The 16,190-nt window shown below is 42.1% G+C and overlaps 1 protein-coding gene across 9 annotated transcripts in view; it reads left to right on the plus strand.

Annotated features, from left to right (window-relative positions):
* The first annotated feature begins 6,791 nt into the window (after positions 1–6,791).
* Positions 6,792–16,190, plus strand: part of LOC122681677 (S-acyl fatty acid synthase thioesterase, medium chain-like) — a 39,356-nt gene continuing 29,957 nt past the window's right edge. For 2 of the 9 annotated variants that reach the window (XM_043884015.1, XM_043884016.1), the window contains exon 1: positions 6,792–7,565. The gene's annotated coding sequence lies outside the window, so the exon portion shown is untranslated. Of the gene's footprint in view, positions 7,566–8,624; positions 8,971–9,061; positions 9,081–16,190 lie in introns of those variants that run through there. The other 7 variants (XM_043884008.1, XM_043884014.1, XM_043884011.1 and 4 more) reach the window with 6 other exon arrangements.

Raw genomic sequence — 16,190 nt, forward strand, 5'->3', positions numbered from 1 at the left:
AAGTCTTGTCAATGATCTTCATGACTGCCTCTTTCCTAAGTCAGGATGTACTGAGCCAGCTTTAGCTCGGTCATGTTGCCCATGGTGATGGTCTTGACTGTTAATGATTGTCAATATGGAGGTCATCCTCAACAGAGATGTCTGAGAGGCCAGGAGCGTGTTGGACTTACTGCTGACCTGGGAGTCAGGGTGTCTCAAGGTCAACTTAAAATTGAGGAAAGCTGGTCAGGAACTTGACCCAAATCACCTCAAAAGAAAATCACTTCCCGACATCCTCTGATGAACTGATCTTTATAATGGAACCAAAACATAATGCCAGACGTGCCAATAAACAAAACCAAATACTGACAAATCTAAATAAGAGAAAACAAAGTTTTAAAAAGGAAAAAACATGAGAAAAAGAAAAAAGTAAAGATGAAAATGAAGAAAAGAGTTTTTAAAAACTGAAGGAAAAAAGAACGAAGAAAAATGGGGACATGAAAGTAAAAATTAGTAACAGCCAAAAACCCTGTGTCTACAAGAAACGTTGGTGAGAGTTCTGGTCACTGAAAACCAGTTTCTTGAGCTAGAAGAACCGAAAAGCAGCCCAGCCAGGGAGTTAGAGAACTGAAATTTTATGATGGTCTCTTGTGAGACTGTACCAAGAAACGGGCCCATTTTCTCATTTTGGGGACTCTAGATCACTTTATTCTTTTAAATAAATTATTGAGGATCCCCTGAGAGTTTTTTGATTAATGGTTATAGTTATAAACATTTACCTTAGTAGAAACTAAATCCTGTAGGCTTTTCATTTTCAGTGGCTTTTTCATTTCTAGCTTAAAAAGTTGTAATCTTTGGCTTAGAAGAGCTCATATTGGCTACACACACACAAAAGTTATATATGAAGCAAACTGCATTTTCCAAAGATTTTCTTTTACACATAGACTAAAATTTTCTACCCATTTCATTTTTTTCCTACTTCATTACATTTTCTATGGTGAGATTCACCTTATTATTTTACTAGTCACTAATCAGAAATATAAGCTTTTTCCATAAATCTAAGTGGTTTTAAATATTACATTAACAATTACGATATGGTTCTCCATTTCTGATATCTGGTTTTGTGTGAGTGGCTGAATTTGCTCAAGGTCTGATTGGCCTAAACAGCTGTTGATTATGAATATTCACAAGGAAGGAAGTGAAAAGACTCATACTTGTGTTATTTATTTGAAATGTCTATTAGTGCTACCAAATTCATTATAAACAGGTCCATGGGAAGAAAATCAAAACAGGATTCTTAGTACCTTCTGACTAATCAATGAGGTCAAGTTACTTCTAAACTAGTAAAGTTATAAAGTCAGTGATGTCCTAACACTGAATTGGTGATTATGTCAGGTGACTATGTCACAGGTTAGGTACAGTTGACTATGTCACAACTTTAGATAAATAATTTTCTACAACAAACTCTTAATAAATATAACTTCCCTGAAACCACAGACAACTAATACCACTTCCCAAAGTAAACAACTAAGTAAACATAGCCAGGAAAATCACATTTCACATTATTTTAAAATTAATATGTTTGAAAACTCCTTGCAAAAAACTAACCAGAATGATTTCACTGTAACTAGCTTCAGAAAAAGACTGTCTGACAGGACGCATTTTTACTTTTGTTTGGTTTAACATTTATTATTATTTTGGGCTTCCCTGGTGGCTCGGATGGTAAAGAATCTGCCTGCAATGCAGGAGACATGGGTTCGATCCCTCGGTTGGGAAGATCTCCTGGAGAAGGGAATGGCTACCCACTCCAGTATTCTTGCCTGGAAAATTCCATGGGCAGAAGAGCCTGGCAGGCTATACAGTCCATGGGGTCCCAAAGAGTTGGACATGACTGTTACTTTAAAAGAGTTTTCGAAGTCAAGGTTCATAAATACCTTCCAGCTTTTACCCAGTTAACAAGATGTAATGGCTAGCTCAGGGCTTTATCTTCTCCAGGTACCACTGCCAACAACCTCTCGTGAGTTTAATATTCCTCTTTAAACTTGTGTTAAACTTGTGTCATTTTTAGGCTTGGTTTCAATGCTAATACATAGGGCTGAATTAAATTATAATGGCTCATCATTTTGTTTCCACCCTGATCATTTGGTTGTTAAATTGCATGTGTTTTATGTATTAGTGTCCAATTAACGTATTCTGCAACTGAACTCCACTAAACAAAATGTCTCCCTACTGGAGACATTAATGTATTGGTTCCCCACCTAGCAGCCATTTCCCCCTTCATTTTTGTCAATGATCCTACTTTCATTTGGTTATGGAGCCATATTATGCTCCATCTCCAAGAGAAGACTCATAACTGGTCTCAGCAAGTCTCGTTTGACTCACTCACCCCCGCCAGGGACTGGTTTCAGTGGGGGCATGTGACTGATACTGTCCAGTGAGCAACAGAATGAAGTCTGTTAGGGCTTCTTAAGAAGATTTTTCCTTCTGATAGAAAGAAATGCATGAGGGAAACTTCTGCTTCCTGCCACGTGGTTATGTGAATTGTGACGATCAGAGCTGTCACCACTAGACTGTGAGCTTGAGAGGACAAGCTTGAGGGCCAATGCCAAGAGTCAGAGGATGGCAAAGGGGAAGGACAGAGAGTCCTTGGGATTTTGAGGAGATGTTGTGTAAGCCAATGAGCCCGTCTTGGAAAAGATCCAGACTTTGAAGACAGATAATAACCACTGACTAACCACTTTCAGTAGGAGGCTTTGTTAACTGCATACTAAAAAGGTCATTGATTTTGTAGCTCATCACAAAAGTTATTCTAGTCACTGATTTTAAAATAACGTTACCGTTTATATAACAATTATTATGTATGATACAGAGACCATCATACTGTGATGGTTAATTTTATGTGTCAACTTGACTGGCCTGATTAAACATTATTTCATTGTTTCTGGGTGTATCTGTGGGGGTTCCTTCAATCAGGTAGCCAAAGTATTAAAGTTGACTCATTGGAAAAGATCCTAATGCTGGGAAAGATTGAAGACAAAAGGAGAAGAAGAGGGCAGAGGATAAGGTGGTTAGATAGCATCACTGATTTAATGGGCATGAATTTGAGCAAACTCCAGGAGATAGTGAAGGACAGGGAAACCTGCAGTCCATAGAGTCACAAAGAGTTGGACACAACTTAGCAACTGAACAACAAGAACTGTGGAGGTGCTTCTGGAAAAGATTAGCAGTTGAATCAGTGGACTCAGTAAAATATTGGGTTGGCCAAAAAGTTTCTTTGGGGTTTTCCATAACAACTTATGGGGAAAAACTTGAATGAACTTTTTGGCCAACCCAAAAGATCCCCCCTCCCCAGTGTAGGTGAGCACCATCCAATCCACGAACTGGGTCTGCATGCTCAGTCATGTCTGGCTCTTTTGTGACCCCATGGACTGCAGCCTGCCAATCTTCGCTATTCATGAAGGGCCTGAATAAAACAAAAGTCAGAGGAAGGAGGAATTGCCCCCCTTGTTTCTTGCTACCCTGATTGAGCTGGGACATCCCATCTCACCTTCTCATGTCCTTGGAATGAGATTTTTAAACTCAGCCCCCATGATTATCAGGCCGTTGGGTTTAGACTGAATTGACATCACTAGCTTTCCAGGTTTCCAGCTTGCAGACAGCAGACTGTGGAACTTCTCAGGCTCCATAACTCACATCTGTATCTTCACTGGTTCTACTTCTCTGGAGAACTCCAATGCACACATACACAGAGCAAAGATGAGGATGCCCAGAGGGAAAGAAGAGTCTGCTGCTCAATTCTCCTACATTCTATTGACAAACTTTCCAGCTGGTAACTTTCTGTCAACAAAAAATTGTGGTTAATGACAAAACTTATTGTCAGGTCTCTTAAATGGCTCTTATATCATGGCAAGCGTATAAACCTAACTGTAGTCCAATTCTAGAATGAATATAAAAAGAACACTTTGTTATTCAAAGACCAAATTGAGTTCCCAGGGTAAAATAACAGAGGAACAGCTATTTTTAAAAAGTAAACTGATTGGTATAAGATACTAAATATATGTTAAAGTGACAACTTGAAAACTATGTTTGGGAAATATAGGGAAAAATGTTATATGAAAAGAAAATCAGAATATAAAATTTATATTATTTTAATAATGTAAGTGCACACTTAAATGTGAAACAAATTAGAAGGAAACACTGAAAGGAAATGAGTTTTGAGGTTATTGGGTCATGGGAAAATTTTTTTAAAAACACTTCTGTTACAGTGTTTGTATGATACAAATGGGAGAGAAATTACCTTCGAAATGCATTCATTTTAGCAACATTCTTGTGGAAATTTTATTGCTTAGTCTTCAAACAGAACAAGGCACTAAAATCATAGAGGCTTAATTTTTATTAACCTATTATCTCTGAATTCAGGTTGCTACTGGATCCATCAGTTCTATTTATGAAGCACTCTGCATGTATCAGGCACTGTGCTAACCATTTTAAGTAGATTATTTCTTCTAATCCTCACAACAGGTACTATTTTTATCACTTCATAGACAGGGTTAATTAGTTTGCTTTAGAGTCATGTGATGATGAGGTTAAGATCTTGACCTTAGCTGGTTTTGATCCAGAGACATGTATATAGTGGCTGCAAATCTTCATAGAGTAAATATAAACTGAAATGATACTCAAGCTATAAATCTGAAACCTTAGAGGAACAAAAACTTACACATATTTCCTTCCCATTGCTTTAGCACTTCAATCTGACGTGTTTCTGTCATACAGCTTAAAAATTAGATCTGAGACTTATTTTTTTAGATTTTAAAATATTTATTGGAATACTTTTTTTTAAAAAAGACTCATAATACTTCATTCTTTTAAAATTATATTTACCTTCCACTTTGATTGAATAATTTCTCATCTTTTTATCCAAAAATTTCTACTGAGAATTTTATTTTATTTTTATTTTTTTATTTTTTTGAGAATTTTAAAACTTCTATTTGGCGGCACTACTTAACATGTGATTTATCCTCATTATTATTTAATCTTTGAAATGATACTTTATAATTTTTAAATCAGTGAGTTCATTGAAGGTTTGAGAGCCACTCTGTAGGACTAAATCATTAACCTGCAATTTTACAGTAGATAAAGTACTGTTTTCATTACTTTGAAAAAAAATAATAACCTTGTGATTGGCTCTTACATTTAACATTTTAATCTCAGCTTGCCACCATTAAATATACCTGATTGCATTGACCACATAAGAAGCCAGGAAAAAAATCACTGCGTCACAAGTTAAGCTAATTCAATTTAAATTTAACAAAGATAGCCATAATCAGCAATTTACCAAATCAAAAGCCAGGGTTAAGTTACATTCAAAACTAGCAATTTGGGAGACTTCCCTAGTGGTCCAGTGGTTAAGACTCCAGATTCTAATGCAAGGCGTGCAGGTTCAGTCCCTGGCAAGGGAACCAAGATCTCTCATGCTGTGCTGTGTGGCTCAGCCAAAGAGGAATAAAAAAGTTTATTAATGTTTTTCAAGGGTTGAATGATTTATGAAGCTTATAACCTAACACAGTATTGAGTCTACAAACAGGTCTTGTTTCACGTGACCTGCCTTAGGGTCTAGTGTCACAGCTTTTACCAATGGTAGTAGAAAGTCTAGCTGCCACCGAAGATTTTAAGTATTATATTAAAAAATCATGAGACATGAACTTTTTGCCTTCCAGTACCCAAAATGCCCATCTTGTTTCTAGTGAATAAGGCGACAGACATGATGGAAACAGGTTAGAGCTGAATCAGGACATTCAGTGACATTTCAAGAATAGAGGGATTCTGTTGGGCAATGAGAGGTTGCTGCTAAAAATTGTGATCTGAGATTGCTTTACAACTGCATGTTGACTGTTCATCGTGATGATCTGTTACTATTCATTTTACGAAACAAAAGCCTGTTACACTCAAACTCCTAAGGTGGTTTTTTTTAATTTTTCTAATTGACAAAAAAAAAAAAAAAAAATCACACTATACTTTACCCCGCGTAACCTGCAATACTCTGACCACACGCACAGCTCCTTGTTTTGTTTACTTTACGGCCAGCCGGGTACTATGTAGGTGACGAAAATTGAAGCTGTACAGACCAAAGATGCGAAACAAAACGAGCGGTGAAGCGATTGAGAAAAACAGGAAGATATTTAGAAGAGGAAGAAAAGTGCTAAGTTAGACTGGAAAAGGAAAAGAAAGGGTATGAGGAGGGAGGAGGCTTATTAGGTCAGAAGCAAACTATGGTCTCGGTCTTGACAAGAGTAAGTCAACAGATTCAGATCCCTGATCTTGAAAATGTTCTTCAGCTGTCTTACAATTAATTGTCTGACTTCCCAGCGACTCCGTTCGTAACCATTCAAGCCTCCATTGGCTGAAGTAGTCACAGTATTTGGAATTCTCTGAACTGCTGTCACAGAATTCAAGATAGCCTTTATTCGCCTCTTTACGGAGGCTCAAGATGGTCTACATCGTTGCTTGTAAGTGCATGGTTTCCTCACCACCTCCCCATCTCCCCTTTATCTTTATTTATTTCCACATTGCCAGGGATTCGGCAGAGACGCGGTGAAGGGGGCACTGGTTTAGCGTCTCTTTGGCAAGCCGAAAACAGAAAAGCGAGAGGGGCTCAGACTACCAGGCGCTGAAAGGCAGAAATTGGGTTAGAAAGGAGCGGCGACTGGAGAGAGAATTAGCCTTTGGAGTCTAACGGGTACAGTGGTCCCCAGGACAGACAGCGGATAGCTGGCCGCCCGTTCCCAGGCAACTGGAGATCTCGCGAGACACACCTTGCGCCTGCGCACTGCCGCTGGAGGGCCTTTCCCAGCGCCTCCACCCAGCTCCTAAACTCCTGAAACTGTCGCGACGCCCTGGGCAGACAGACTCTCCGGTTTGGGAGTGGTCGGATGCAAAAGAATGTAAAGCGTTTTCGGAGCGGTTCCATCCCCTGCCCCACCGCATTGGAAGGCAAAGGCCGGGCAAGGAGTGAGCTCTACGCACGCGCAGCGCGGCCACGTGGAGCCGGTGCCGGGGCAGACGTGAGTGGAGGGCTCTGCGCTGGGATGTGAGATCCGGAGGGGTCGCTCTGGTTGGGATCGAACCGGCGACTCGGCCAGGCGCGCGCAAAGTTGTCTAGGCCCCCAGTCCCTAGGGCTTCCCCGTCCCGGCGTGTTTTCCTGCGTCCCGGCCTGGGCTCAGGCTCTGCTCTGTTTGGAGTTGCGCGTCTTTTGGATACGAGAAGCAATCAGACAAAGCCCCACCCGGCCCTTCTGTTCTCCGCAGCCTGGAAGTGGAGGCCGACAAGAAAATAACTCCAGTCGTGTGTGCTGAATAGTAGGTTGGCACTAGATAGACGGCAGACCAGAGAGAGATGACCTCGGGGATCGATTACCGGATCCGGAAACTGAGTCCTCCCTGCTTTACTCCCAGTTGATCACTAAGTCGGGCGGATTGTACCTCCTGTTTCAACTAGCATGTGTTTCCGTCCACCGGCAACTCTGGTGAAGGTCACTGTCATGTCTTCCCAGGACTATTCCGACTCCTCTTTGCTGCTTTCAGTCTTGGTAAAGATTCCTCCTGGCTCGAGTCCACCAAGGTCTTTGTATGCCGTCTTTGTAGCTGTGCTGTTCCTCTGCTTTGAACGTGACAGCCGCTCCCACTGTAAGGGTTGCAGGCGTCTTCACCATCTGGTCCTTCCCTTTCTCAGTATTTCTCTACTCTCACATCCATGCCCCAGCGACACTGACATTATTTCCTTTAATGCAGTTCCCTGGGATGCTCTTCCCGAATAGGTACTCCTTTTGGTGGGAATTCTTTAGATGTGGGTTAAAAGGTCACTTCCAGGGTGGTTCAGTGGCTGACACTCCTGTTCTCCCAACGCATGAGACCCCTGTTGGAATCCTGCTCAAAGAACTAGATCCTATATGCTGCAACTAAGACCCAGTGCAGCCAAATGAATAAATTTGTCACCTGCTCGAGGCCCTTCCTGACCCCCTCAACTTTGTCAGGCCTCAGGGCCCTGACCTTGAAGTGCATCACATGCTTTGCTGATGAGTCTATCTCATAGACATTAGGCCCAGTGAGTTCAGTAGCTGTTTTTAATTCATAATCTTTCTGTCTTGGTGCAGTGTGTATAACCCACAAATACTTGTTCAAGTAAGACAGGTGGTGGGGGTGCTGAGGGTGGGACTCATTTTTCCAGGCAGAGGGAATGGGTATAAGGCCATGGAAGGCTGGACTGGTGGCCTTGGTAAATAGTAAGTGGTTCAGTGGTGGGGCATAAGGATAAAGGCTGATGGGGAGATGGGAACCCTTGTATGTCACCTTAATAAGTTTCCACTTGATCTTTGGGGCAGTAGAAGCCTCCAGAGGCACCTCAGCAGGCCCTTCCTAATTTTCTCCTTCTCCAGCGCTGTCACTTGTTCCCATTTTGGTTCTGGATTATATCCCATGAGATTCTACTTATCTGGCTCTGGTCTCCCCCTCTAGATTCTGAAGACAGGAGGAGCTAATGCCCAGAGCTTCTAACTGTAGTTTGGCGGGGGTGGGGGGGCGGGATTTTGGTCATGCAGCTTGTGGGATCTTAGTTCCCCAGCCAGGTATCAAACCTTTGCCCCTTGCAGTGAAAGCACAAAGTCTTAATCACTGGACTGCTGGGGATGTCCCTCCCTGTTGTTTGAATTCGGAGGCACGTGAACTGTAGCTTGTGTGAAGCGAAAGCTCTGGTAGATCACCGTATTTGCTCCATGGTCACTGAATTCCCTCTTCCTGACCACCTTCAACCTGGTGCCAGCCTCTGCCAGTCACGTCACTGGATTTGGATGAGCAGCCTCCAGCTTGGGTTTTGACAGTGATGGAGTAGACGTCACACCATCCGGAAGCAACATATCTAACCAGAGCAGAAATGCATTGACTTCACAGAGGAAGGGGAAAAAAAAAGGTCCAAACTGGATCAAGCCAAACAATCAAGTAAGCAAACCAGTATGGCAAATGAGAAAAACTAAGGAGGAGAAGCTAAGAAGAGATTGCTGAAGACTTTGTTCATTACCTCAAATTTCTATGAAAAATTGAGTTTCAAGGTGTGCACTTGAAATATGGACATGAGATACACATTCACCTTTAGAGACATCCAGGCTAGCTTCTTCCTGTTGCCTCGGCCTAGCCCTAATTCCCTCCTTAGGTATTATTTTCAGAAGTTAGTAAGTAATAATGCATAAAATAGTTAGTAAATATAAGAAGAATAAAGTTTAGATTATTCTGAAAGTTTTATCTTGGCTGCAGAGTAGAAATTTAAACCTAGAAATTGGGATCTAGGGAGAAGCATTGAACTAATAGTCCTTCAGTATAAGGTTACAATGTGAGACAAGTGTGTTGTATGTGTGTTTTTTATGTATGTGTGTCTATGTGTCTACAAGTGTAAGACATCACTAAGAGCTCAAGTATTTTTTAATTTTGTGCTTTGTTGTTTGATGTGACTTGCAATTTTTAATGTTTGATAGTGAACAATTATATAAAAGGACCATTACAATATTTGTGTTTTGGTTTTGGATGTACAGGTAGATCGTTGGCCAGAGACAGGATATGTGAAGAAGCTTCAGAGAAGGGACAATACTTTCTATTACTACAACAAACAGAGGGAGTGCGACGACAAGGAAGTCCACAAAGTGAAAATTTATGCTTACTAGCCTCTCTTCTCAGTATTACTTGCCATGATCTTTTTTAAAAATCCGTTGTTTCATTTGACATCATGTAAGTGTCATTTTACAAAATAGTCCCAAGTGCAGACTCTGATGGAATGTTTTGAGACATCAAAAGTTGGTCTCTGGTAATCATCTCCCTTTGTTCTAAAATATAACTGCAGTAGCATGCCGCTGATGCCCGCCTCAGTCTGGTTCTTCCTGTTTTAACTGTGGTAAAGTTAACAGTTGTGCAGGGGAAGAGAAAGCCTCCCCAGGAAACCACTCAAGTGGCTGTGTAGAGGTTAGGCCCACCCCCAGCCCCCCACCCTTTACCACTTCACTAGACCATCACTTTGAACTGCCAGATCTGTATTTTGTGGCCTGGGAGCTTTCTCTTGCCTCTAGATTCCTTTGCTTTTCACTGAATTGCCAAGAAATGATGGTGCCTGGGGCAGAGAGGTGTCAGCCACCTGCTTCCTCTAGAGGAACGTTAATGTCCTGAGGTTAATCTCTAGTCACGTGCCACAGTATCTCACTGGATGACATAGGCAACTGGTTATCTCTCTTCCTCACCCCTTCTCGCACTGCCCTGCTGGTCCTCTCCCTCTGAGTCACTTCCTTGGACTTGAAACCTTGTCCTGGGTCAGCTTCTGGGTCGCCCTTGAATCACTACCACAGGAAATATGTTCCAGTGCTTCCTTTAATCACTGCAGAAATAGCCCAAGTACAAGGAAGGCTATTAGCCTGGGAGACTTAAGTGCCCCCAGATCAGTGAGTCCTGAGGACTTTGAAATTAAATAGATGAAAGATAGCCTTTTATTGTAAATTTTTGTCACTGGGCTTCCCTAGTGGCTCAGATGGTAAAGAATCCACCTGAAATGCAGGACACCTGGGTTCAATTCCTGGGTCGGGAGGATACACTGAAGTGGGGCATGGCAATCCACTCCAGTATTCTTGCCTGGGATCCCCTGGACAGAGGAGCCTGGTGGGCTACAGTTCATGGGGTTGGGAAAGAGTCAGACACAAATAAAGCAACTTAGCATGCATGCATGCACAAGACTTTTTATCTGTCTCCAATGATAAGTTCTGACCATTGAATAGATTTCACGTCATGAGCTTGATAGCTTACAGATGAACGATGTTGGATACGCTGGCTCTCTGAAGAAGAAGATTTAGCTTGGGACCAGGGACCAGGCTTGGTCACTCAAGAGCTTATATGTAGCAGAGTTTTCTTACAGTATAAAAAGGGACAGAGAAAGCTTCTGACATAGACATCAGAAGGGAGACCGAGAGTGCCCCCCTTGCTAGTCTTCGCAACAGAGTTATATACCTTTCAACTGGTTATTAACAATAAATCAAGAGAATGTCTCAAGGCTGTAAAGGTCTTAACAGACCCACTCCCATAATATACATTTTAAGATGACAGGATTAGTCAGAAGGTTCTCAAGAAGGAGAAACATGTCCTCAAGCAGGATACAATGTTATATTAACTATGAGAAAGCAATGTAGAAAGAAAGAAGTGTCCTTTTCTCCTCCTTGAGAACTCCAGACTCCTATCTGCTCCTCAGGGACCCCAGACTTCTTATCAACCTACCCAGGAACTGACTCTCTCAAGCTCATATTTATCAATTCATTCAACTCCAGGGCTCCTCTTCCAGAACTATGTGTCCTTATGAAGCTCCATTAGTTTTCCTCAAAGTTGTGCCTTTTCAGAACAGACACATGATGGAAAGGATAAATAGACTAGCAAGCCTCTTGTAAGCCTTTCACACGCTGCCTGGTGTCATCTTATTTACCACTTGTTTCAAGTCCTTTTTCTGTACCTCTCTGGTCAGGATCACAAATCTGGTCTATCATTTTCCAGATTTGACAAACCAGTAGGTGCTGAGCATAGTAGGTCTTCTGAACCCAATCATGCTTTTTAAAAAATTTACCACAGTAGAATAATTGACCCCAAAGACAGCCACATCCTTAACCCTGGAACCTGTGGGTATGGCACTTTACCTGGCTAAAGAAACACTGCAGATGTGATTAAATAAAGAACTTGATATATGGACATTAACCTGAAAAACCTCAGCAGACCCCATGAAATCACCCAGGTCCTTAAAGAGGGCAGCAGACAAGTCAGAGTCAGAGGAGATGTGATGAAAGAAGCAGAGGTCTGAGAGAGGTAAGGCAGAAGCCAAAAGCACCCCCCCCCCAAAAACCACATAAAGCCCCTAGAAGCTAGAAAAGGCCAAAAATTGACTCTCCCCTCCTAGAGTCTCCAAAAGAAACACAGCTCTGCAAACCACTTGGTTTTGCCAAATAAGACCCCTTTTAGACTTCTGGTTTCTAGTACGGTAAGAGAATAAGCTCATGTTGTTCTGCACACCAGTTTATGGTGATTTATTACAGCAGCTTCAGGAAACAGACATTGACACAGCATAGATAAAGCCAGTAACAAACAGTCTTGAACCATCCATGGTGTGCCATTTCTGACATTTTGTTTCAGGTTAAGGTTCAATCCAGGGGGACTTCCCTGGTTGTCCAAGGGTTAAGGCTCTGCCTTTCAATGCAGAGGTCGTGGGTTTGATCCCTAGTTGGAGAACTAAGATCCCACATGACTTCAAAAAGTTTGGAGTGAGGCCAAACTTTTAAAAAAACTTCAAAGAAGTTGCTCAAGCAGTTTTTGTCTGGAATGCTCTTAGTAATTAGAGTAATTAACTCTTAGTAATTAGCTTAGTAATTAGTAATTGCCACAGTACCTCTGCAGCAAGACTCATTTCACAATCATGGCCCTTGGGACTATGACATGCAATTTTGGTTCACAGAGTCCACATGATCAGCACTTTCCCCATAAGCTTTATGGTAAGCTCAGATGGTGCCAATCTTCCTTAACAAATGCAAAAGCCACTTCCTTCTTGGCCACTCTTCATAAGTGCTGGTGCCAGCTGGCCGCCACGGTACTAGAGAGCAGTGTTCGCAATCACTCATTGTAGGGTATCTGTTCTGTAGTGGGACTCAGCTCATAGGCCTTGGTCCGTGGTAGAAACTGCCTCCCTGCCAAGAGAAGCCCAATCCTGTTCCACGATGGACCATGGGGAATAGCTGTTCTAACACACAGCTGCCAGTTTCAGGCTGAAGCTGCAAGAGGGCCAGACGGTGCAGCTGTGGCTCAGCATCCCCAGTAGGAATGAGCACTGTGGGGCAAACTTTCTCTCTTGGGAACCAGAGACCTGTTTGGTTTCTGCCATTAAATTGTACTCAGTGATGCCTGTCAGGAAGCTGCTGATTGGAATATTACTCAGGCATAAAAAAGGAACAAACTTGGGTCATTTAAAATACTTAGTAGTGTAGTATGAATTTAAGGTACACCCAGACACACCCCTGAGATTCAAGTCCCTGTGGTCGAATACTCTCTAGAAATCCCTCCATGGGTGCCTCACAGATGTTGCTGTTGAGTCCATTCGGAGTCTTTGATACCCCATGGACTGTAGCCTGCCAGGCTCCTCTGGCCCTGGGACTGCCCAGGCAAGAATACTGGAGTCCACCTTGGGAATGATAATGTAGGACCTGGGTTTGAACTCTAGGCAAGGAAGATCTCTGGAGGAGGGCAGGGCAACCCACTCCAGTATTCTTGCCTGGAGAATCCCATGGACAGAGGAGCCTGGTGAGCCACACTCCATGGGGTCACAAAGAGTCAGACACGACTGAGCAACTAACACTTAACCTTAATAATCTGATACTAAACACCTCGCCTTTCCCCACAGACCATTTCTCCTGTTTTCCATCTCAAGACCTGACGGCACCGCCACATACCCCATCCATTGGTTAAGTCAGAAAGCTGGGAGTCACACTGTTTGTAGCTCTTCCACACTCACCATGTCTAATAAAGCACCAGATCCCACAGATGCCAGGGAAGGAGGCTGTCATGGCACATAACGCACAGTAGAGGTGGGCACTGGGGTTTAAGAGCTTCTCAAGCCAGACTAGCTGGGTCTACTGCTTGCCAACATATGTCTTTTAGTCACTGCACCTCTCTGTGCCTTAGTTTCTTTAAATTAAAATGTAGGTAATAATAATACCTTCAGAATTCCCTGGTGGTCCAGTGGGTTTGGACTCTGTGCTTCTACTTCGAGGGTGTGGGTAAAATCCCTGGTTGGGGAACTAAGATTCCACAAGCCACTCAGTGCAGCCACAATATGCATGTGTGTGTGTGTGTGTGTGTGTGTGTGTAGAGACATATATAAAAACTTATACACAAATACAATTTTATAATAGAAAAATAATATAATAATAATACCTTCATCATGTGGGGGAAGAATGTTCACATAACTGTAAAAGTTAAAAGACTTAACACAGGATGTCCCTGGTGGTCTGGTAGCTAAGACTTTGAGCTTCCGATGCAGGGGGCCCAGGTTCAATCCCCAGTCAGGGATCTAGATCCTGCAAACTGCAGTTAAGATCCTGTGTGCTGGGCTTACCTGGTGGCTCAGTGGTAAAGACTCTGCCTGCCAATGCAGGAGACACAGGTTCGATACCTGATCCAGGAAAGTCCCACTTGCCACAGAGCAACTCATCCCATGTGCCACAACTACTGAGCCTGTGCTCTAGACCCAGGTAGCTGCGACTACTGAGCCCACACACCTAGAGTCCGTGCCTGTGCTCTGCACCTAGGGAAGCCAGCACAATGAGAAGCCTGTGCACCACAACTAGAGAGTAGCCCCTGCTCACCACACCTAGAGAAAGCCCTCGCAGCAGTGAAGACCCAGCACAGCCTAAGTTAAATAAATAAAATAACAACAACAACAAAAACCCCATGTGCTGTAACTGAGACCCAGTACGGCCACATTAATAAATTAGCAACCACAATAAAAGACAGCGCGTTAAAAGTGTGAGTGATGCCTGGCCCTTCACAATTGTTCTGTGAGTGTTTCTTAATGTCAGAATGTTAGCCCAAGGCATCATCCTTCCTCTCCTGAATTATTACAACAGCCTCCTAACATGCTCTTCGCCGTGACCTTGTCATCAGAGCCATCACCCTGAAAGATGACGCAGGTCATCTTCTCTTTGTCTTAAGACCAAGCCCCAAATTCTTCAGATTGCTTGCTCACAAAGCTGTCCACAATCTGCCTCCTACTTACATCCAGGCTCCGCCTTCCATCCGTGCACAAATCCTTTTGATTTCTCAGTTACCGTGCACCAGCTCACCTCCGGGGCTCAGGCACCTGTTGCTCTTTCCGCCTTGTTCTCTCACACGCCATTCCGCAGGCCTTCTTTTCCATTGCCTAGCTGGTAGCCAAAACATTTCAGAACATGCTTCCTCTGTGCCAGAGCCTGGCATTGACTGTTTTACATTTGAAATTATTTTTAAATCTTAAGAATGATATCTTCCTAGATACATCTTATATACCCAGCATTATAGCTGGATTACTTTTTAATTCAACCTGACAATTTTGTGTCATACTTAGAGAATTTAGCCCATTAATATGTAATATAAAACTGGGATTTCCCTGGTGGTTTAATGGCTAAGACTTCTCGCCCCCGGTGCAGGGTACCCGGGTTTGATCGTGGAACCAGATCCCACGTGCCTCAACTAAGAGTTCGCATGCCACAACTAAAGATCCTGTGTGCCACAACTAAAAGCTGGCATAGTCAAACAAACAAATGAAAATATTTTAAAAAGCACAGGCAGTGATATTTGGGGTTTAATCTGCTATCTTGTATTGTGTTTTCTGTTTGTTTTACCTGTGTTTTCTATGTTTACCTGTGTTTATTGTGTTTTCTATGTTTTTCCTTACTTTTCTCTTTTTGATTCACTAAACAGTCCTCTCTTCCAGTTTGGGTGGCATATGGTATGTTTCTGTTCTTTCAAGAAACTTGCCTTAGAAATTAAAACATGCATACTTATCAGTCTAAACTTAATAAAACCTCAAAGGAAAAAAAAAGAAATTCCTTTACTTGCTCTTGACATATACATTATTTTGTTCAATATTTTAATTCCATATATATTTTAAGGCCAACTAGAAATTACAGGTACTGCTTTATGCAATTAATGTTTATTTACATTGGCTCACCTATTTACCATTGTCTTTTTAAATTTCTTTTTGCATCTCAAAATCTCCCATCTGCAGTCACTTACTTTCTGCCCAAAGTATATATTTCCTTTAAAATTTAATTTAGAGAATGTCTTCTGGGTGGCAAACTTAGAAAAGACACTTGAAAATGTCTTTATTTTGCCCTGCTTCTGCTTCCTGAAGTATAGTTGATTTACAATATTATATTATTTTCATGTGTATAGTTGAGTGATTCAGTATTTTTGCAGAGTATACTCCATTTTTAGTACAAGACCATGGCTATAATCCCCTGTGCTTTACAATATATCCTTGTTGCTTTCTACTTTATACTTAGTTGTCTGTATCTCTTACCACTAGATCCTTAATTTGTTCCTCCCCCTTTCCTCTCCCCTTTGGTAACCCCAAGGTTTTTCTATACGTATGTATCTGTTTCTGTTTTGAATATACTCTC

The sequence above is a fragment of the Cervus elaphus genome, chromosome 23 (genome assembly GCF_910594005.1).
Source record: "Cervus elaphus chromosome 23, mCerEla1.1, whole genome shotgun sequence".
Lineage (NCBI taxonomy): Eukaryota > Metazoa > Chordata > Mammalia > Artiodactyla > Cervidae > Cervus > Cervus elaphus.